Genomic DNA, 23,542 nt, shown 5'->3' on the forward strand with positions numbered 1-23,542 from the left:
TCCGATCATGGGTTCACTGCAATTTGGGTTGTTTTTGAGGCGCTCCTCCCAATACAAACTTCAGTCACGGTCAAGGCATAAAAAGAAACTGGGGAATGGCCTGTCACAACCCGTATTCTAATATCTCTTTTTAGATAGGTCAAGCACTAAAGTAGCATTGGCTGGACTTCAGGTACCTTTCAGGGGGAAATCAAGCTCACCACCTCTGAAGGATAATGCTCTTCGTTGGTAGGTAGAAGAACTATCAGCACTGTCATCTGCCCTAGCTGTGGAGAGAGCTCAGATCAACTGCAGAAACTTCTTTCTCTGATATAGTATGTAATGCTTGTTATGGAAAAGTAGTTCAGGCTGCTCTGCCTAAGAGTATTTAACGTACACAAGTGTATTCTGATATATTGAAAAAAATCAACCAAGTCCCTGCAAATGAACAGAGTTAATACCTACTGTGCCTATGACTGCTGATGGCAATATAGAACAAGACTGTCACACAGTGAATCCTTAGTCTCTGTCTCACAGTGTGTGCTTTTCCTGAATTATCTTATTTGGTCCTTACATATCCCTAAGATACAGAGACTCTCATGATGCTAGTTTTCTAAGCGAGGATGCTAGCTAGCTAGCATCAGCAGAGCTAGAACTTGAACCTGAGTCCACCATCCTCAAAAAAAGACACAGTCTTGAGAGCTGGGGCTTCAGGCACTGCAAAAGGATGAACTGTGCTGTTCCTGAGCATCTGACATTTTTCAACTGTCCAGAACATCTAGGAGTAAGACTCACCATGTCATAAATCTTAAAAAAAAAAAAAAAAAAGGCAAACAGGGACGAGACATTGAACAATTGCAAACAGTGTGATTGACTTAATCTCTACACTTTACTTTTCTCATTTGTATAGAGCTTATGAGAATATTCAACAATAAAGAAAGATCATATATGACAGGAATTGCCTTAGCTACACTCCCATTGCTGTGATGAAGACCATAACAAAAGCAACTTGGGGAGGAAGAGGTTTACTTCATCTTCTACATCCAGGCAACCATCATTGAGAGAAATCAAAGCAGGAACTTGAGACAGGAACCTGGAGGCAGGAACTGAAGCAGAAGCCATGTAGAAAACTCTGCTTACTGGCTTGCTCTTTAGGTCTTGCTCAGCCTGGTTCCTTATACAGCCCAGTACTATCTGTCTGGGGTTACTCTTCCACATATCAATCATTAATCAAGAAAATGTCCTACAGACTTGCCTACAGGAAACCTGGATGGACACATTTTCTCAACTGAGGTTCCTCTTCCAAATATGTCTGGGTTTATATTAACAAACACCAGCAGAGGGATATAGTAAGGACCTGACAAGCCAGAGATATTCAATATTTGACACAATCAGCTTTTTTTTTTTTTTTTTTTTGTAAATCAAGTCTTGCATTTATTTTTCCTCCTAATGATTTGCATGGAAGCAGGCAATTTACAACATCCATTAGTGAAAAAATGGAATGCATCTAGTGAGTCTTAACAGAAAAATGTCACCATACTGAAACTCCAATAATGACTTCCTTCTATCACCCTTTGTCCATTGGTAATGACTTTCTACCATCACACTACACTGAAGAACAGAGAGTGTTTTAAGTTTCTCATTCACAGAAATTATTCCATTTCTTAGACTCAATGCCTCATGTTTATCTCTCTCAGTCCCCATGTTTTCTCTCAGCAGATTCTATGATCTCTCATTGCATGGATTCCTACAGGTAGCTAACTCCTCAGGGAAGCCTGCCTCTTCTTCTTCCCCTTTTTTCCAGTGATCTAATTTCAGTCCTGTAATCTACAAAATATGACACCAAAAAGTACAATTTTCGACTTTGATCTAGTTTTTAGAGCCAATCTGCAGTCCTTTTTTATGTTCTTAGTCTAATCCTTTTTGCCACAAATATATTTATTGTTGATTATTTATGTTTACAGTTCTGCAGACTCACCTGTTCTGTTCTGTTTTGTTGGGTTTTGTTGGGTTAGGGTCAGGTTCTTACCTGGTAGCTCAGGCTGATCTTGAATTCCTGCTCTAACCTCTTGAATGCTGAGATTGCAGTCACCACAGTGGCTCTCATACTCACTTTCCAAATCCTGTCTTTCTCATCCACAGATTATATTCTACTCTCTTCTTAACACAAAAAAAGAAAAGTGTCACATAGGAAAAACTTTCTTAAAGATTTGTTTTGCTCTGTGTAGGTGGATTGGCATGCCTACACATCTTCCATCACAATGGATACAAAATGCTACAACCCACATTTCTCACCTACTTAGGATCACTGCTTTACCAATTGGCTCCTACCACTCCTCTTTTAAGCTCTGCCTCTGTCTTTGATACTGTCCTCTACCTGTGATATTTGCTGGCTTTTTCCATATGAAGAAGCAAATCTCAATTATCACCCTTGCATGTCTCTTGAGAAGTTGCCCTAGCCCTCCCTGTTCTTCGCAGCCATGTTTCTAGAGAATAAACTTTGGGTCCCACTTGATCTTTCTACTCACTATAATTTGATTCTCTCTCCACTGATCCATAAAAACTGCTCATACTAAGACAAAATTGCTGTTCCCAATTTGCAATAACCAACAAGTGATTACCCAATGTTGTCTTTCTTGATTTTCTAATACGTATGACATGCTTACAAACTTTTTCAAGTTATTTTCTTTCTTTGTTTTTCCTTCAAACCTCAACAAATGTTTCAGGGGGAAAGGGTAGTCACTTTCTATTTCCTGCACTCATTAAATACTTGAGGTCTCCCAAGTCTTCACCCATTCTTGAGCCTTACAGTCTACAAAAGAACTCTATGTTACCTTCCTGGAGCCTCCATGTCTTCCTGTGCAATAATATTTGTTGCATCAATGGTTCTAGTCCTGATATCTCTGTAGATTAAATGATCACAAATGGTTCCAACTAGAAAACAAATCCATACAGAGTCTCAAAGGCCTCTTAAGTTCAGCACTTAAGCTCATGGGATACTGTGTAGATGTCAAAAAAGGCGTTATAAAACCAGAGTCACTTTTGAGCAATTCTATAATCTTAACAATAGAAGGAGATTTTAAGAACTTAATATAATTTGCAGTAGAGAATTATTTATCTAAAGTTAAATCCTGAAATCTATTCATCTTTTTAATCTACATAAATCCCCACAGAAAATGTCTGAAGTTAAATGTACCAGACATTAGTAATGAGTGTTTTTTCTCATTCTATGGCTTTCACATTCTGCTTTTTATATCAATCTAATTTTATAATGAATTTATATAGTTTACAACACAATTTTTCAAATCTAATCACATCTTGTCTTTCTGTCATTATATTGCATGGAATGACATGATTTTCCTACTCATTCTTCAATTGGAATTTTGAATGCAATTCCTGACTTATCTTTATGCTCAACCTGTCTTCGATTTTCTTCTGCTGCAATAAAAATACTCTAGCTAAAGCAACTTAGGAGAGAAAGTTTATTTGGCTCCCAGCTCTAGATTATAGACCATCACAAAAGAGAAATCACAGTAGCAGGAGCTTGAAGCAGCTGGTCACATTGTATCCTCAGTAAATAAGCAGAGAGCAACACATGAATATAAGTCTGTTGGTGCTCAGTTTGTTTTCTTCATTCATATACAATCCAAGATCCCTTGCCTAGAGAGTAGTGCCACTCAAAGTGGGCAGGTCTTCCAACTACCATTCATTATTCAAGAGTCCCACAGCCTGAGGTCCTTCTCCCAGGTGGTTCTGACTTCTGCCATGCATTCCTCTTGAGTGTATCTGAAGTCCATCCACCTTGGAGAAGCATGAAAGCACATTCCAAGAACAATTTTGTGTTTTTGAAGAAACGGAGAGCAGAAGATGTTTGTCTTGTTTTCTTGGGGTATTCTCACAAGGACCCAGAATTCTCCTCATACAACTCCATTCTTTGACTGTGTTCCAATAAAAGGAACCCTTGTACACTGTTGGTAGGAATGTAAATTAATGAAAATGATGAGGATGCTTTCCTCAAAAAGTTAAAAATAGAAATGTAACTTGACCCAACAATCCTATTTCTAGGTGCATTCCAAGAAAATAAAACCAGCGTTTCACAGAGACATCTACACTCCCATACTTACCACAATACAAGATACAGAATGAAACTCATTTGCCCAATAGTAAATGAACAGATGAAAAAGCTGTGATTTAATATACACAATGTAGTAATGGCCTGTTATCTAATAAATGAAGAAGTCTTAGAATTGTGGTGAATCTGGAAGGTGTGTTAAGTAAAATAAGCCAGGCACAGAAAGTCAAATCCTGAATGATCTCACTTCCTATGAAGAGTCGTAAAAAGTGAATCTCATAAACACAGAAGACTGGTGAGCAAATGCTGGGTTGGTAAGGAAGCTGGGGGATGGAAAAAACACTAACCAAAGAATATATAAATACTGTTAGATAGGAGTAAACTTTAAGAGACCTACTGTACAGCAAAGTGAATGTAGTTAACCATGATACATTGTACTCTTGAAAACTACAAAGAGGATTGGCAAGATGGCTGAGTGAACAAAACCATTTGCCACCAAGCCTGATAACTTGAATTCAGTCCCTGGAACCCACATGGTGGGAGAAGAAAACCAACTACAGCATGTTGTTCTCTGACTTACACACATGCACAATGACACACAGATACACAAATGTATATACTCAAAATAAATAAAATGGAATAAAAGATTTTAATTGCATAGATAGCAAATCTTATATGGATTTACTAGAAAAATAGTAATGGTGTGATGTCATGTATGTGTTAATTAGCTAAATATATATGTGTATATTTTTAAATGCCATGCTGTATATAATTTAAAATTTCAGTATTATAAATAAATAAATACAAACTACTTGGCTTGCTCTAAGATAGTACATATAATCTGGTCTATGTACTTCCAGCTTGATGACATTGTCCTGGAGTCAGAGTACAAGTCAAGTCCAAATTCTCCATTGACTCCCTGTAACTTAGACACATTGCTAAGCCTTTCTGAGACATTTGCTTTATTCATTGTAGAATCATTGTGCTACAAACAACCACATGTAAGTAGAAGATGTACTTCTGGTCTTCAGTAAACACTATTTTGATACCATTTCATGTAACTCCTCCTTAGCAGGCATCTTGCTTATCTTTCTGTCCATAATGCCTCTGCATTGAAAAGCTTCTAAAAGTTTAATCCCAGCACTCGGGAGGCAGAGGCAGGCAAATCTCTAAGTCCAAGGCCAGTCTGGTCTACAGAGTGAGTTCCAAAACAGCCAGGGCTATACAGAGAAACCCTGTCTCAAAAAACCCAAAATAAGAAAAAAAAAATGCTTCATGAATGAAACTCTACATAGATGTTCATTTCAGACGCCTATTTAGTCTGCCTTTATTCACTAAATTTATTGTTCCATTCTTCCCACCTGTGCAGCCTGAACCCAGTCATGAGCTAAGTGTTCTGTCTGTGCCCAGTCAGGGTTTACAGGAAGTTCTTCAAGCTTGATCTTTCCAGTCCCTGGCTCCCGGATGTCAATGCCTAAAAGAACCATACAACTGCATCAAACAAAACAAACTGAAGAATATTTATGTGGATACTTGATAGTCTAACATCCACCTTATCCTCTTAGGCTGCCAACTTTAATATAGTTTTCTTCGGTTCTTAACATTAAAAGCCAGTGTCTACATTCAGTCAAGATGCATCAATTTGCATCTTGACATGCATGCCTGAAATGAAAATCCACCAGCAAATGCTAGACTGCTTCAAAGCACAACCAAGTTTCAGCTCCAGGCAGACATGAAATACACTGTTTGGACTAAAGAATCAAACACTGTCTCTGTTTTATGAGTACTCCAAAGGCCCAGCTTTCTCATCATCTTCTAAATAACAATGTCTTAAATTCCACAGATCAGAGTCAATTTTTTTTTATTTTTTTAAGTTTTAAAATGAATATGCATACCTACCTGATTGGTTGTGACACATGGTTAATATCAAGGATAGCCCCCAAAAGGCCTGATTAAAAGCCAGCCAACCTGGTCATGTCCATTTGATATGTTTAAGATGAAATAATGCTTTATGAAATAAACATTGTTATAAATGATAATAAAAGCATCTCATATAGGAACCCTTCTGTCTCTTTGGTAGTGTGGGTTCAGTTGAACCAACACTAAATGATTAGTCTTATCAATGACAGGAGCCATATGTGTATGAATACAACTTACAGAATTACTAAAATTATGCTAATTAGAAATTAGGATTTTTTTCACAGATTACCTTGAAATGTACTCAAAATTATAGCCCGCTGAAGTTCACCAAAGCTACATAAACCAACTTGTCGTATTGAGACTTCAGTAGGATAGCCAGCAAATATCTCAACTCATTTCAGCTCAATACAACCAAAGTATTTGATAATAAGTTGCCAGGTTGGGTTTATGGAATCAATACAGAAAGGAATAAAAACAAAAAAAACTGCACACAACCTTTTCTACCACATTTTGCCTTATGAATTCTTCCTTTCTGATTATGAACAACTGAACAATCCCGGTTCTGATCAACTTAACAAACCATTCTAACAGTGAGTAAAGTTTGATTAATACCTATTTAATTTGGAAATAATGCATGTGTGGGCTGAGTCTGTAACAGAGCTGACTCTGTTCACAAAGAATGCAAGAAGTGATGAAGTGTGAGCTGGAGTGACCACAGCAGGCTAAAAGGTGGTGATGCCTGATGATGTGCAGCTGAGAATCTCAAGGAATGATGGAGTGAGGTAGGCAGTGGTTCCAGCATGGTGGACATCCATCCACAGTGTAAAAGACTTCATCTGAGGGTTTATTCCAATGAGTGGGAAAGGTAAAAACTCACTGGGCTGGATTTTGACCTATAGAAGATGTTCTGTCTTGGTGCTGCCTCCTATAAGCAAATCTCTACAGTGACATGTAGTCGGTAAGCTGCCCTCAAAGACTAACCACCAATGTGTAACTTCCATGTGTGGTTTTTTTGGAACTCAATAATACCAGACCCCAGACAGTGACTGTTATTCATGCATGCCTCAGTCCATGTTGATTGGTTTTCAAGACAAGATAGTATAGTCCATGAGAACATAAGAAATTGTTTCATACAGTATCCAGCACATAATTCATGATCCAAAAATATTAAGTGAATAAGTGGAGGAAGGAAGGAAGCAAAGAAGGAAATCAACATAAATCAGGGACAATAATGACATCATACTCTAGTGTTCCCACACTACAGTGGAAGACCAAAATTTATCTGTGCATAAAACACATAACAAATTTTTGTACAATTTCTATGTTAGTTATAGAGCCACTGAACTATGGAATGATTAAGTCAGAGAATGCATCTTAAATATCAAAGTACCATTAGCACCCAATCCAGGGCCCACACATACAATGAACTAAGAAATCCATCGATTTATCAAAATTCATACTTATAATAATGTTAAATGACAGGAGTCATCTAATACACACCTTTTTGTCTACATGCTACAATTCTTAACTGGGCTTTCCTTTTCTGAATTATATTGATCAATTCATGAACAAAATTGGTCTTTTCTACATTTACATAAATTCAGTCACATTCTTAAGCTATATAAATATGTCCATTCAGCTTAAGCGTGTAAATATGGCCCACAGCAATGTACTTTCTAGGCCATCTTAGGTCTTGCACATTATCACTTCAGCCTTTTATTTGCTTTTAACATGTATTTATTTATCGTGTTTGTGTGTGCTCCTGTACCATAGCACATGCATGGAGATCAGAAGACAATCTTCCTTATTGTCTTCCTTGGTTCTTTCCTTATACTGTGTGAGTCCTGGGAACTGAACTCAAGTCACCAGCCTTGCAGGCAAGTGCCCTTACCCACTGGGCCATCTTTCTGGCCCTCACTCACCTTATCTTTTGAGATGATTATCTGGCAGGCCACCTAAGTTATTTTTGCTCCAAGTGAAAATTAAACATCCATTAAGATTAAGAAATAATTTAATGATCATTATTCAAGCATGTGTTCCTTAGCTTCTGATTATTCCATTTGAAACTGTATGAAGCCCTTCTATTAAAGACTTTTTGATAATATATGATTTTGTTTCTTTTTTAGTGTGTCTGGCCTGGGGTAGCAGCACCCTTCTGCCCGATCAGCTTGGAGGTTACCACCCTCAGATGTTTTTTAGCACTAGCAGTAGCCCCTCTTCTGCTATGAGACAACTATTGTTTTTTCTCTCTTCCTTTTTACCAGCTTCTGTCTCTTTTCTCCAAAACATTTTTTTTACCCTAGAAAGTCTGAATCTGGGCTATTCTATGTATATTCACAATGCAATGTAGCTAAGTATTTATACTTTTCAAAAGCAGAAAGCAGAACCCAATAGGAAGAACGATAGAAAAGCAAGCATATACAGCCTCCTAATGAAAGGAGGATGTGGAGAGAGTGGTTACTGAGTATCCCTTCTATCTGCTCTCTAAAAGTACTCTTAAAAAATATATAAATAAATAAATAAATGTTTTGGAATACCTGTGCCGGCACCATAGAACAGAGACAACATGAAAGAAAAGTGACCAGATACTTTAAGAGTTAAAGGGCTCAAAGGAAATCTTCAGGGAACTCACTGTGAAGGGAAATGCCTCAAAGCTGTGGGTTTTTGCAGAGGCCACATCACTTTAATTCATCTGAACTCTGCCTGTGAGATGGGGAAAGTGAGCTGTCGTGACAATAACTTTGACTGCTTTTGTCCATGGGAATATAAGACTTCCAGGTACCTTGCAAGCAAGTAGTTTTCGGGAAGATGGGGAAGCATTGTTGAGGCAGAAGGATGTGAAACAGAAAGGAAGAAGTCAGTGTATGGTAGTTTGAGGAAAGGTTATAACTGTAGACACCTGGAGCCCCAACCCAGGAAAGAACTGAAGGAGATAGAAACTATGTCTCAAAGATAACCAATCAAGGGTTATTAGTCACCCTCCAGCTCCCATCTGTTGTTACAAAGGACCACACTGAAGGGGCCTTAGTGGCCAGTCCTTCCAGCATGCACTACCCCAGGCCAGAAGCACTCCAGAGGCCAGAATCAACTGGAAGCAGAACTCGCAGCCCTACTGCAGGGAACAGTGAGAGAACATGGGTGAGGACCAAACGCCAAGCAAATATAAGCAGGACAGACGTGGTGTTTATTACCTCAGATTCCTGTGAGATTCTATTCCAAATGCTGACACATTTATGATCTGACCAAAACATGAGAGAAATGAAGAGAAACTATACCTGCAGGTAAGAGGATGCTGTGTGCAAAAGAAAACTAAAATATCATTTTAAATGAAAGCTTCCTTACTCTAAATTTCCTGCTGCTTTGAGGAATTAATATTGGGTTAGAACAGGGTTGGCAACTGGAATCTCTGGGCCAAATCCACTCAGCCAAATCTTGTCATGCAGTCCCCAGCTAAGAAAGATATTTATATTTTTTTAATGGTTGGAAAAAGTCAAAAGAGGACTACATCACATTACATGAGGTTTATATGATATTCAAGTTTCATTATCCATAAACATTCATTGGAACACAGCCATACCCATTCATTTAGCTACTGTCAATGACTACACCGTCAATGGCAGAACTGAGTAGCCGTGACAGGGACCATCTGGACTTCAAGACCTAAAAGTTTATTATCTGACCCTTCACAGAAAGTTGGCCAAGCCATAATTTAGATGCAGTCTCACTCTCAGAGACTCTTCATGACAGGAGTGCTCCCCAGGGAACAAGAGTGAGGGATAGTCTCATCCTTCCTTTAAGGAAAATCCAACCTCCCTGGTCAGGACCCATGAAGCAGTCTCTTAGGTAACAAGGACTCTCTGTCTGCCTTCCCTCCCTTAAGTCAGCTGAACAGATATTGACAGTCCTTCAGATTACAAAGCATGTATGAAGGAATGAGATTCTTACAAGCAGCCATGAAAATTAAATAGGCTTTTAGATTTATAGTCCCTGATTTCTCCAGTTCAAAACACAACACTTTGCAAACACCTGTTTTAATTTTCCCAGACACAAATCCACATTGGAAACTAACGTCTGAACTCTTGAGAAGATTCTTGCTGTGAGAAAGGAGGCCAAAAACAGGACAGTGGGAGACAGCATCAGAGAGAGAGAGAGAGAGAGAGAGAGAGAGAGAGAGAGAGAGAGAGAGAGAGAGAGAGAAAAGAAGAAGAAGAAGAAGAAGAAGAAGAAGAAGAAGAAGAAGAAGAAGAAGAAGAAGAAGAAGAAATGCAACAGGTAAGAAAGAGAAAGAGCTTAATTAATATAATTTAATCTCTGCATGTGGAGCAGCTAAATATCTAAAAGAATAAAGATTTTTATAAACAGTTGGTGTGATGCTCAAGAGTTAAAACCAGTCATCTCAATCAGATCTCAAGGGAAGCCAGCTCCTCACCACGTGGTTGTCTGTCTAGCCACAGAAGAAGCGACTGGATATGTAAACCAAGTCTTTTCCATGACGTGCTGCCATGATATATGGGTGTGCTAACACACCAGCATTTCATCCCTCAGAATGCCAGAGCCCATTCCCAAGTCTTGTTTACAGGAGAGCATCGGTATTCTCCGGGCACACACGTCAGCGTGAAGGGAGCTTTAAATAGCACAAGAAAAGAGCTTCTTGGTAGGAACACAGCCTACCATAAACTTTGAAGTACAAATGAGAAGTGGAAGTGAAGGTTCAACGCATGCCTTGTCCTAAAACTTCGTGAAAAATGAAATGCACAAGAAAAGTTGGATCCTTGCCATGACACCCATTACAGTGTAGACGGAGGATCTGACCTTCCATGTTAAACTTTCTGTGTTTTTGACACATTTAGTCAATTAAAACGGGTGAAGTGTAATTTGTTTTTCTTAAGTTTAATACAGCATGTCAATAGAAGTTAACCAAAATTTACAGTTGGAACACTAAAGCTGCCACATACACTCAAACAAATGGACACAATTTATCATAGTTGAAATAAAGAGAACATCACGGGCATTGGACTTTACACTTCACGTAAGCATGTTGCCAAATATAGGAAAGCAAGCTCCTTCTCACACTTCCAGTGGGAAAGACATGTGGGTTCACATTAAATATTGGTGTGAAAAACCTGGCAGGTATCCAGTCCTAAGGAGTGTTAGCGTTGGCACTTGCACTGTGTACTTTTACTATAAATTGTTGTAGCATTTATTTGACATGGAATACCCAAAGGATTGATGAGCAGAAACGGAAGATTTTTTTTTCATTGTGCCATATTACCTTTTTCATACATCTATACTAAGCTTTTACCTCTTCAAAGTCTAAACAAGTAGCCACCTGTATTCAATCGGCACAAGATATTTTTCATGAAACTATAGTTTGCCTTTTTATAAACCTATAAAAGTACACATTTTCCATTTTATTAGTCAGTGAAGCAGAGGCAGATTTAATAATAAAACTTATAAAATGCAGTTCCTTTACAGACAGCTTAACGTTTTTCTTGTTTAAAGTGCCAGAAGGACAACCACGCTTACATCACAGTTCCTGTCTCCTTCACACGTGAACAAATTGCTGCGATTTTTGTATATCTTTACATTGAAAAAAATTTACCTCACCCTCCTCAATTTATATAGTAGCTTATAAACCCCTGAAGATTCGGGAATAACATGAAATGAGCATGGGAGAAACTTGTAGACACCTAGAGTAACCGGTCCTCTTGCGGTAAGTAAAATGGCTCCAACTATGACTACAACCTGAACGTATAGTCTCTGTAAAACTAGAAAGGGGCCGGGCGATGGTGGCACACGCCTTCAATCCCAGCACTCGGGAGGCAGAGCCAGGCAGATCTCTGGGAGTTCGAGGCTAGCCTGGGCTACTAAGTGAGATCCAGGAAAGGCGCAAAGCTACACAGAGAACCCTGTCTCGAAAAATCAAAAACGAAAGACAACAACAAAACTAGAAAGGGGTATCAGAATCAGTCTTTGCGGTTTGGGTTGCGAGCCTCGCCTTTAGGAGGTAATCCATTTCTCCAGAATCTAATCTTGAACTTTGGAACCAATATGATAAGCTAAAAGGAAAGGTTCTGTAAGATTTCAGATTGTGGGTCCAAAAATATATCACATATACATTAACAATTCTTTCTGGAAGAAAATGCCTGCTCTGATCATATATACCACCTTCACTAACAGCCTCACCTAAGACGTCTATGCTTAGCGACACTGGTTTCAATGTCTAACAAAACCTATTGTGCTACTGTCTGTAGTCAGTGGCTTCAATGGTTAACCCAGTTAGAGAATGATGCCTTCATACCGAGACTACTACTAATACAAACTATAAAAACTCTTTTTCTCTTTGTCTTTAGGTCAGTTTGTCTATTTCAAACATATAGGGCAGAACCGCAACGTCCTGAAACACACAATGAAACCCTACACAGACCCATATGAGGTGGAAGAGTTTGCACTTGACCCTTTCCTTTTAAAAAAATTATATATGTTTTATGTATTTATTGTGTGTGTATATATGTTCACCTCACACAGCACTTGTGTAGAAGTGGGGACAACTCGGAGGAATTGTTTCTCTCCTTCCACAAGCTGGGGCACAGGAGTAAAATTTAGAGTCTGAATCTGACAGAAGAGAAAGTGGGGGGAGAATGGTCTTGAATGCATGGGCACAGCAAAGAACTTTCCAAGCAGGACCTCTGTAGGTGAATTTCTAAGTGGTCTTATTAAATAAAAACCATGGGGCCAAATAGAGGGGTGAAGGCCTTAGAGAGATCAGGGAAATAGGAAAAGCCACCGGCCAACCTTACCTCACCAATTCTATAGCTTCCAAATGCAAGCTACTTCCTGTCTTACCCACGCCTTTATTGCCTTACTATTCTGCCCTCTCATTGGCTATCTTAATCCAGCTATCTCACTTCCTTGTCACTACCTGTCTGTACAGACCTCCAGGCCTCTATGGCTGGTACTGGGATTAAAGGCATGTGTCACCATGCTTGGCTCTGTTCCCTAGTATGGCCTTGAACACACAGAGACCCTGCCTGCTAAGTGAACAGATTAAGAGTGTGTGCTACCTGACTTTGTTTACTTAAAATGGCTGGCCTTTTCCCCCCCCTGATCGCCAGGTAAGCTTTATTTATCAAAGCACAAATAAAATATCACCACATTTCAGCACAAATAAAATATCACCACAGACATCAGTAACACAGGCACGAAGAACAATTAATAAATGGGAGCTTGTGAAGCCAAGGAACTCTTGAATGGCTAAGGTAAAGTGGCAGCTTATAGAATGGGAAAGGTTCTTTACCAATTATATATCTGATAGAGGATTGGTATCTGGAGTACAAAAAGGACTAAAAAGGAAGCTGGACATCAAAAAAAAAAAAAAAAACCAATTTAAAAATAGAGTAGGACTAAATGGAGAATTATCAAAAAACCAAACACAAACATCTGAAATACACTTTAAAAACTGTTCATTATCCTTAGCCATCAAGGAAATGCAAATCAAAACTACTTTGAGATTTCATCTTACTCCAGTCAGAATGGCCAAGATCAATAAAACTAATGACAACATGTGCTGGTGAATTTTCAAGGAAAGGGGAACACTTATTCATTGTTGGTTGGAATGCAAACTCTTATGGCCAGTGTGGTCATCAATGTGGAGGTTCCTTAGAAAGTTGAGAGTAGATCTACCTCAAAATCCAGCTGTACCACTCTTGGGCTATATATCCAAAGGACTCTACATCCTACTCCAGAAATACTTGCTCCTGCATATTCATTGCTGGACTACTCATAATAGCCAGAGATTGAAAGCAGCCTAGATATCCAACTGATGAGTAAATAATGAGAATGTGGTACATTTACACAGTGGAATATTGTTCAAAATACTATTACAAAATGGGATTATGAAATTTTCAGGTAAATGAATGGAGCTAGAAAAAAAAATCATCCCAAGTAAGTTAACCCAGACCCAAAATGATAAATATTATGTGTTTTCTCATATATGTGGATGTTAGCTTTTAAGCTTGCAAAACATGGGTTACAGTCTGAACAACCAGAGAGGTTAGGTACCTGGGAAGGGACTAGAGGGTGAGGGAGGACATCCCAAGGAAGAGGAAACAGAATATAGTGTTGTGAAGAGACATAGGAGGAACTAGACTAGGAGGAGTAAATAAGGAGACAGGTGGAAGAGAAGTGTAAAGGATGGGTATGGAGAGGGACAACTAACAGTCAGGGTCATTTGAAAACCTACTAGTCTAAACGCTTCATAAGTGTGTGTGTGTGTGTGTGTGTGTGTGTGTGTGTGTGTGTGTGTGTGTGTGTGTGTGTGTGTGTGTGTGTGAGAGAGAGAGAGAGAGAGAGAGAGAGAGAGAGAGAGAGAGAGAGAGAAATTTAAATGGAGTAACCAAATAATAGGGAAGATAATACCCCCAACTAGATATCTTATACCACTAAGCAAAGCCTCCAGTGTCAGGAATGGGTTCCATCTTGCTAAGTCTTTGGCCAAAGGAGCTCCACAGAAAACTCCAAACATCACAGACTATTGTCAAGGTTGTTGTTGCTCTCCAAAACCTCATGATAAGACCCTGTAGCATGATGACAACAATTATGTCATCAAACACAGAGAAGAGGAGCTGGTACCAAACTAGAAGCTTCATCCCTACTGACTAGCATTCATGGTACTAGAAGGTACTCTAGACACTACCAGAGTAGAAAGTTCACCCGCAATAACACCCAGCTACAAACCCTGCAATCTACTTCAGTGATGTGCTCTTAAGACACAGTTGCACAGATGCTATGGGAGTCACCAAGCATATCCTGATTGGTTTCCCACTCCATTAGATGAAACCTATATCTGAATCTGTTGATGTGGCCAAGAACCTGAGACTAGATAGGCTATAGGCCTAGGGGGAAACCTACAACTATTCCTCTGCTAAAGGAACATGGCAGTAAAATGACTCCCAATGCACACTGCTATACACATAGAACAGCACCCTGCCAAACCCACATCAGAGAAGCTTTTTTCCGGCAATAGATGGAAATTAACACAAATATCCAGCATGGGTCAGTGTGCAAAAAGCAAAAGGCTTTGGAGCACTCAGTTCTAAATGGAATGTCCTCCTCAAACTCTTCCCCTCAAGGCAGTCCTACAAAACAAACTAAGATGATTGTAAAATATTGTTACATAGACAAGGTTAGCCTATGTCTTCTCAAAAATATCATGGAAAAGAATGGAGCCAGGCTAGCAGCAAAGATCAGACATATAGGTGTCCTTTTGCCTTCTGATCTATACTTGCCCTACCAGATGATCTAAAAACAGCCAAAAAAAAAAAAAAAAAAAAAAAAGACTAACTTAACTGATGAACAAAACAGTAGAAATAGACAAGATGATAAATGACAAAAGAAAAAATTACAAGAAGAAACAAAATGTTGAATCTGATGAGTCCTCACTGAAAAGTTTTTGAAAATAATTTTGAAAGCATAGCTAAACAATTTTACTAGAAATACATTTGTCCAACTTCATCCTATCTGTTTGGTAGAGTACTAATTTTCAATTGCTGCTGTTAAAAGTTGACCATAAAACAGATGCAGAGACCCACAGCCAGCTATTGCATAGAGGGAGTATAAATGGGAAATTTCCATCATATCCCTCCCCTCAGAGCTCAGGGAATCCCTCAGAAGAGGATTACAGAAAGACTGTAAGAGCCGGAGGGGATAAAGGACACCAGGAGAACAAGACCCTCTGAATTAACTTAGCAAGATGCGTATGAGCTCACGTGGACCGAAGCAGCAGGCACAGAGCCTGCATGGGTCTGCACCAGGTCCTCTGTGTATATATTATAGATATTAGCTTAGTATTTCTATGGGACTCCTGACCATGAGAACAAAAGAGTCTCTGACTCTTGTGCCTACTCTTAGGACTCTTCTCCTCCTGTTGGGTTGCTAGGTTTGCTAGGCTAGCAAGAATTCATCAGGCGGCTATTAGTGGAAACACTATTCATAGGCCTTGGGCTATGTTTATAGTTCAGCTGTGAATTCATTTGTAATTAGTATTAGCTAGACAGAATAGTAAGGATGATGTTAGGCCATGGGCAATTATCAGTGTTGTTGCTCCTATAAAGCTTCATGGGGTTTGGATTATGATTGCTGAGATTACTAGGGCTATGTGGCTTACTGAGGAGTAGGCAATTAGAGATTTTAGGTCTGTTTGTCGTAAGAAGACCGAGCTTGTCATGATTATGTCTCATAGTGAGAGTAGAATAAATGGCTAGGCTATAGTTTTGGCTATAGGGTCTGAGATGATAGAAATTCATATCATGCTGTAGCCTCCTAGTTTTAGTAAAATGGCAGCTAAAATTATAGACTCAGCGACAGGAGCTCTATGCGTTTTTGTTTTGCTTTGCTTTGATTTGCTTCAACTTATTATTATTTTATTGTGTCATGTTTGGTTGTTATCTCTTAGAAACCTGTTCTTTTCTGATTCAAGACAGAAAGAGGTGGATCTGGAGGGGAAGGGAGGTAGGAATGAACTGGGAAGAGTGGAGGGAGGGGATACTATAATCAGGAAATATTGTCCAAAAAAGACTCACTCTATAAAACAAAGAGAAAAAATAAATAAAAAAGTTGACCATAAACTTGGATCTCAAGAGATGGCTAAGAAGTTAAGAGCATGTCGTGGTCTTGTAGATAACCTGAGTTCAGTTCCCGGCAACTGTGATGGACAACTTACAAGTGCCTGTGATGCCTGCTCCAGAGGATCCAACACCATCTACACTCAAAGGTGCACATACACACATACACACAGATATACACTGAATTTAAAAATAAAAACAAATCTGTAAAAACTTTCTATAAACTCACTGTCGCAAGCCAACACAAATTCATCATTTTATAGTCCTATACATTAGAAATGTAGCATGGATGTCACTGAACAAAAATCATGATACTGATGGACAGCTTTCCTCCCAAAAAATTCTAGAAAAGAGTGTTCTCTGCTGGTGTAATGAATTTCCTTAAGGCTGTTTCTATTTTCTTCCACAACAACTGAGAGTTGTACCAGCCTCTATTGACCACCCACTTCCCTTGACCCTTGGCCACTTCTGTCTTCAAAGTGAACAACTGTGGGACTATCTTGAAGCTCTCTCAAGCTGCATCTCTCTGGTAGTGTGATTAAGATGGTCTAGGATTATCTCACTAACTCAAGGTCCTTACCTTTAGTCATACCTGCAGCCTCCTTTGTCCTGTAGTCTAATTCATTCATAGGTACACAGGATAAGAGCATAAACATGAGAACCATTATTTTCCTACCACAAACTCCAGCACAGACTTTGTGAAACAGACAATTAACCAAAGTAACGGTAGCAATTTTCACAGCAGAAATAGAGAATTGATGCTCAAAGAACTAATGTGCAGGTGGTTCCATGGAGGTATTCAGGCAAACATTCAAAGATTAGATAATAGAATGCTGCTTATACTTTTTCAAGCCCATAAAAATAAGACAATTCCAAAGGTCTTATCACAAAGAAACTATAGCACTGACACATGAAATAAAGAAGGTAGCAAGGTCATAAAATATACAGACTCATCACCTTCCAGCACATGAGGGCAAAAATGCCAAGTATTAGAAAACAACATCCAATAGCACATTTTTTAGGCTATGATGAGGAGTAGAGGGATGGGTGTATGGATTCAGACAGTGTTAATGGGAGAATGAGGGGTGGATGAATATAATCAAATATATTATAAGCCTGTATGAAATTCTCAACAGATTAATGTGAAATGCAAATGAGGTGAGTGCATTATATGGATTTATATATGTGTGTGTCTCCATATGAACATCATAAACATATATGTATATATAAATTATACATATATAAATTATTATATATACTTAAATTATATAAAAATTATTTATACATATATGGACCAAGATGGATTTATTGCTTGGATGCAAAAATGGTTTGTATCTCCATTTTCAAAGTTCTGAGGAAAAATTGGCTATCTCTAGAAACACTGAAATGCTTCCACAAAATTCAGAGCCCATTTATGTTCAAAATATACATTTACTGAAACTGTAAACTCAGAGTACTACTTAGGAGGTAACAGTGAAATTTCTACTGAGAAGCCAAAATGAGGAAAGAACACCTACTAGGTTTGGTCCCTTTCATAGTCAGCACAGAATTAGCCTTCTTTTCTAATGGAGCAATGAAAGAGAAATAATTCCAGACATCTGGAAGGCTCAGAATGTGACTCAGAAGCAGAACGCTCACATTGTACGTGCAAAGTCCTGTGTTTTGTTTTGTCTGTTGCTTTCTAGAAAAGACAAAATAATTTGTTTTAAATAGAAAAGAAATTATCTACACTTGTACGAAGTGTGCTAGCTTTTCATTACTGTGACAAAATAACTGAGAAAATCCAAACAAGGAAGGCTGTCTTCCCCGCTTGGCCCTATGGCTTTGCTCCTAGGGCGAGATTTAGGCTTTGAGTGACAGGATGGGAAGGAAGCATGGGACAAAGCAAAGGTGTTCACCCACTATCTTTGGGAGTCAGAGAGAGGAGGAGGGGGACCAGAGACAGGACCCTTTGCCCTTCAGTGGCACACCTGCTTCCTCCAGCTGTACTCCACCTTTCACAACTGCTATAACTCCCAGTGGTTCATTAAGCTCTTAGTCCATCAGGGGACTCCTCCATTAAAAAGTAGAGTCCTGGCCAGGTGGTGGTGGCACACTCCTTTAAACCCAGCACTGGGGAGGCAGAGCCAGGCAAAGAAGATGAAGGAGGAGGAGGAGGAGGAGGAGGAGGAGGAGGAGGAGGAGGAAGAGAAGAAGAAGAAGAAGAAGAAGAAGAAGAAGAAGAAGAAGAAGAAGAAGAAGAAGAAGAAGAAGAAGAAGAAGAAGAAGAAGAAACACAGAGCCAAATGCAGAGTTAAAAGCCCAAGAGGTCAGAGCAGTAGCTGAGAGCTGAGACAAAACCGCCTTTCTTTTTTCTATTATTATTATATTTGTGTTTTAATTTTACACATCAGCCATGGGTTTCCCTGTCCTCCCTCCTCACATCCCCACCCCCATCTTCCCCCCAACCCATCCCCTCCAATCCCATCTCCTCCAGGGCCAAGACTCCCCTGGGGATTCATTTAAACGTGGTGGATTCAGTACAGGCAGGTCCAGTCCCCGCTTTCCAGGCTGAGCGAAGTGTCCCTGTGTAAGCCCAAGGTTCCAAACAGCTAACTCCTTGTTCTCCCTTTCTGTTCTTGATCCAGCTGGGATCTCCTGCTCCCCTAAGCTTTCTTTCCCTCAAACCTTGCCCTTCATTTCCCCCACTCTCGTCTAGGTTGTTCATGTAGATCTCATCCATTTCTCTGTCATTGGGTGATCCCTGGGTCTTTCCTAGGGTCCCGTTTTCTAGGTAGCCTCCCTGGAGTTGAGTAGCAGTATATTCATCTTTGTTTTACATCTAGTATCCTCCTATGAGTGAGTACATACCATGTTTGTCCTTCTGAGTCTGGGTTACCTCACTCAGGATGATTTTTTTTCTAGATCCATCCATTTGCCTGCAAACCTCATGATGTCATTGTTTTTCTCTGCTGAGTAGTACTCCATTGTGTATATATACCATATTTTCTTTATCCATTCTTCAGTTGAAGGGCATCTAGGTTGTTTCCAGGTTCTGGCTATTACACACAATGTTGATATGAACATAGCTGAGCAAATGCCCTTGTGGTATGATTGAGCATTCCTTGGGTATATGCCTAAGAGTGCTACAGCTAGGTCTTGGGGGAGATGGATTCCCAATTTTCTAAGGAAGCACCATATTGATTTCCAAAGTGGCTGTACAAGCTTGCATTCCCACCAGCAGTGGAGGAGAGTTCCCCTTGCTCCACATCCTCTCCAGCATAAGCTGTCTTCTGTGTTTTTGATCTTAGCCACTCTGACAGGTGTAAGGTGGTATCTCAAAGTTGTTTTGATTTGCATTTCCCGGGTAATTAGGGATGTTGAGCAATTCCTTAAATGTCTTTCAGCCATTTGAACTTCCTCTGTTGAGAATTCTCTGTTTAGTTCTATAGCCCATTTCCTAATTGGACTGTTGGGCATTTTGATGTCTAATTTCTTGAGTTCTTTATATATTCTGGATATCAGCCCTCTGTCAGATGTGGGGTTGGTGAAGACCTTTTCCCATTCTGTAGGCTGTTGCTTTGTCTTGTTGACCGAGTCCTTTGCTCTACAAAAGCTTCTCAGTTTCAACAGGTCCCATTGATTGATTGTTTCTCTCAGTGTCTGTGATACTGGTGTTATATTTAGAAAGTGATCTCCGGTGCCAAAGGTGTTCAAGACTACTTCCTACTTTCTCTTCTATCAGGTTCAGAGTAGCTGGATTTATGTTGAGGTCTTTGATCCACTTGGACTTAAGTTTTGTGCACGGTGACAGATATGGATCTATTTGCAGCCTTCTACACATTGACATCCAGTTATGCCAGCACCATTTGTTGAAGATGCTTTCTTTTTTCCATTGTACATTTTTGGCTTCTTTGTCAAAAATTATATGTTCATAGGTGTGTGGGTTAATGTCAGGGTCTTCAATTCGATTCCATTGGTCCACATGTCAGTTTTTATGCCAGTACCAAGCTGTTTTTATTACAGTAGCTCTATAGTAGAGCTTGAGGTCGGGGATTGTGATGCCTCCAGAGGTTGTTTTATTGTACAGGATTCTTTTGGCTATCCTGGGTTTTTTGTTTTTCTATATGAAGTTGAGTATTATTCTTTCCATATCTGTGAAGAATTGTGTTGGTAATTTGATGGGGATTGCATTGAATCTGTAGATTGCTTTTGGTAAGATTACCATTTTTACTATGTTAATCCTGCCTATCCATGAGCATGGGAGGTCTTTCCATTTTCTGACATCTTCTTCAATTTATTTTTTTCAGGGACTTAAAGTTCTTGTCATATAGGTCCTTCACATGCTTAGTCAGAGTAACCCTAAGGTATTTTATATCATTTGTGGCTATTGTAAAGGGTGATGTATCTCTGATTTCCTTCTCAGCCTGCTTGTCTATTGTATATAGGAGGGCTACTGATTTTTTTGAGTTGATCTTGTATCCTGCTATGTTGCTGAAGGTTTTTATTAGCTGTATCAGTTCCTTGGTTGAATTTTTGGGGTCACTCATATATATTATCATGTCATCTGCAAATAGGGAAAGCTTGACTTCTTCCTTTCCAATTTGTATCCCCTTAATCTCTTTGTGTTGTCTTATAGCTCTGGCTAGAACTTCAAGTACTATATTGAATAAGTATGGAGAGAGGGGACAGCCTTGCCTTGTTCCTGATTTTAGTGGTATTGCTTTGAGTTTCTCTCCATTTAATTTGATGTTGGCTGTTGGCTTGCTGTAGATTGCCTTTATTATGTTTAGGTTAGTTCCTTGTATTCCTGATCACTCCAAGACCTTTATCATGAAGGGGTGTTGGATTTTGTCAAATGCCTTTTCTGCATCTAATGAGAAGATCATGTGGTTTTTTTTCTTTGAGTTTGTTTATATGGTGTATTACATTGATGGACTTTTGTATGTTGAACCACCCTTGCATCCCTGGGATGAAGCCTACTTGATCATGGTGGATAATTGTTTTGATGTGTTCTTGGAGTCTGTTTGCCAGTATTTTATTGAGTATTTTTGCATCAATGTTCATGAGGGAGATCGGACTGTAGTTCTCTTTCTTTGTTGCATCTTTGCTTGGTTTAGGAATCAGGGTAATTGTAGCCTCATAGAAGGAGTTTGGTAATATTCCTTCTGCTTCTATTGTGTGGAACAATTTAAAGAGTATTGGTACTAAGTCTTCTTTGAAGATCTTGTAGAATTCTGCACTAAAACCATCTGGTCCTGGGCTTTTTTTGTAAAACCGCCTTTCTTACCCTTCACTGCCACTGCCGTCCTTCCCCTCAGAAAGAGACCTACTTCCTGTGTATCTGTCATTTTATTGACTTTCTGTTCTGCCTTCTCATTGGTTGTAAACCCAACCACATGACCTCCTCATTACTGCCTGTCTACACAGACCTCCAGGTCTTCTATGGTTGGTATTGAGATTAAAGGATGTGTCTCCATACTGGCTGTGTCCTTGAACTCACAGAGATCTGCCTGTCATGTGATAGGGATTAAGGGCATGTGCTACCACTGCCAGACTTCTGCTATGGCTTGCTATTAGCTCTGACACCCAGGCAACTTTATTTATTAACATACAAATAAAATCACATTTTGGCACTAATAAAATATCACCATAACATACTGCACATACACTCATCCAGGCATGCATGTACACACACAAAAAGTAGAGTCTTCACAATCCAATTACCTGTAAACCCTGCTGCACTGAGACACATAAGTATTTGAATAATATTCTGGACTGACACCATAAATAGAAGCATCATATTTTCAAAGTCTAAAGACATTTTATTTGGAATATCCAAACTAATGATTAAGTATAAATTAATTTGGTAAGTAAAGAAGATACAAAATTATTTTTTTAAATATCAATCATTAAAAAATACACTACCAGCAAAAATGAAAAAGATTAAAAATTAAACTAGTGCAGGACTGTGGTGATGCACGCCTTTAACCCCAGCACTTGGGAAGCAGAGGCAGGCAGATCTCCATGAGTTCGAGGCCAGCCTGGTCTATAGATCAAGATCCAAGACAGGCACCAAAACTACACAGAGAAACCCTGTCTCGAGAAAAAATAAAATAAAACAAAACAAGCAAAGTGCTAAGATGTTATGAGGTACATTTCAAAACAAAAATAGAGCAAATGGAAAAACATACATCAGATAACAAAAATACAAATGATTCTCCAAAAGAATACACAAATACAGTTTTGTCTGGATCTAGACAGAAATTCACATATAAAAATTCATAAAATTACCTAACAAGACATTTATTTTGAAAATATCATTTCATTTTATCCCCATGGTGACTGAAAACAATATTTTAAATTATGAATTTTAGTCAAACTGGATTACTTCTATGTAACCATACCATTGTTTAACATGAGGAAAGGAAAGCAACTGGGCATTTACTACACATCAAAGCATGCCATATGAATAAACATACACACCAATAAAAAAAAAGAGAAAATATTAAAATAAATCCATGTATGTATGGAAGTGTAGAATGTAATTGAGATAATGCCTCATATCTATGAAGGCAAGACAGACTCCTTAGTGGCTAGTATTGTAATAATGGTAGTCATTTAGAAAAGGATAAAACTGGAGTCCCTGCTTCCCACCCCACACTATGATTAAGCCCAATTAGAATTCAAAAAGAAAACACAAAAGTATAAGAAACAGAAAAATTAAATTAGTTGCAGTTGTAGAATAAAATATGAGTGAATGAATCCTTTCATCACATGGATGTCATCAAGAACTCTTAAAATTCAAATTCTAGAGACAAAAAAAAGTTAATCTTTTGTGTGTAAACACAACTATAAAGTATAGAAGAGAACACACTACATATCTAAGATGAAGAACTAATCTTCCAGATTCACAAAGAGCACATGGCACGAATGTGCACTTACCGTTTAGTGAGTGTTTATTGAGGAC

This window comes from Onychomys torridus, chromosome 17, assembly GCF_903995425.1.
Source record: "Onychomys torridus chromosome 17, mOncTor1.1, whole genome shotgun sequence".
NCBI lineage: Eukaryota > Metazoa > Chordata > Mammalia > Rodentia > Cricetidae > Onychomys > Onychomys torridus.